Consider the following 1,037-nt stretch of genomic DNA (forward strand, 5'->3'; position numbering starts at 1 on the left):
GATAAAACTGTTTGGAAGTATTTCAATACTCATGTTCAGGATAATTGGGTCCCTTTCTTTGTTTTAATCGGTGTATTTTTGAAAACTTGTCGCTTCAATATGCTAGTTCCCGAATGGAAACTGGATCACGATCGTTGGCAAGCGATCCAAGATTTCAGGACTCATTTTGCTTTTGAATGAGCAAGGCTTTAGACAATAAAAGGGCTTTTCTTTAATACATTTCTTTAATTAAGCCTATGTGAAAACTCTAAGAATGGGATATATGTGGTTGAATTTTATCGTAAATCGATTCATCAACAACCATGCTGCATGTTGAAGTTTGGAGCTGTCAATAAAATGAACAATCACGAAGCTTACATACCGTAAAATTTTTTTATTTACTTGTTTTCGTTGTCGTTGTCGTTTTTACCGATCATAAATGAATGCTTTGTGGATTGAAGTCAGATAAACAATTTGAGAATTCTCTAGGGTTTGCACTTTTTTATGTCTTAAACTTTTTTAATCAGCGCCGATGAAAACAAGAAAGTTGGGCTCACGCAACAAAAGAAAATGACAATCAATTCAATTTCGACACGACTTTCTAAATCAAGTAATTTAATTCAGTCTTGAACAACTTCGTCGAAAAAAGAAGAGACAACACAAAACAAACAAAAAACCGAAACCAAGTCTTATCCTAAGCCTAACCATTTCATGGGTGACTTGCATTAATTCTTTCAGCGTTAAACAAGAACTCGCATTAACTTTGTCATTGCGTCGCTTGGTTTCTACATGGTTTCGCCATAACCCCTTTCAAAATGCTTTTCACCTCTAATTATTCAATGTTCAAAAGAGATGTACCGTCATGAATGAAAAGAAATTTTCAGTAAACAAGGGGAAAAACGATGATGATTTCCAAACTATACTTTGTAAAATTGCGAAGAAAGATGAGCAGTGCTAAAATCTAATGGCATGGCACGAAACGAAAAGACAGCAACACAAATCGCAAAAAAAATATCTAATGGGCTCTAAAATTCGATACAGGAATCAACAGACACGAG

Source organism: Stylophora pistillata, chromosome 12 (genome assembly GCF_964205215.1).
Source record: "Stylophora pistillata chromosome 12, jaStyPist1.2, whole genome shotgun sequence".
In the NCBI taxonomy this organism is placed as follows: Eukaryota; Metazoa; Cnidaria; class Anthozoa; order Scleractinia; family Pocilloporidae; genus Stylophora; species Stylophora pistillata.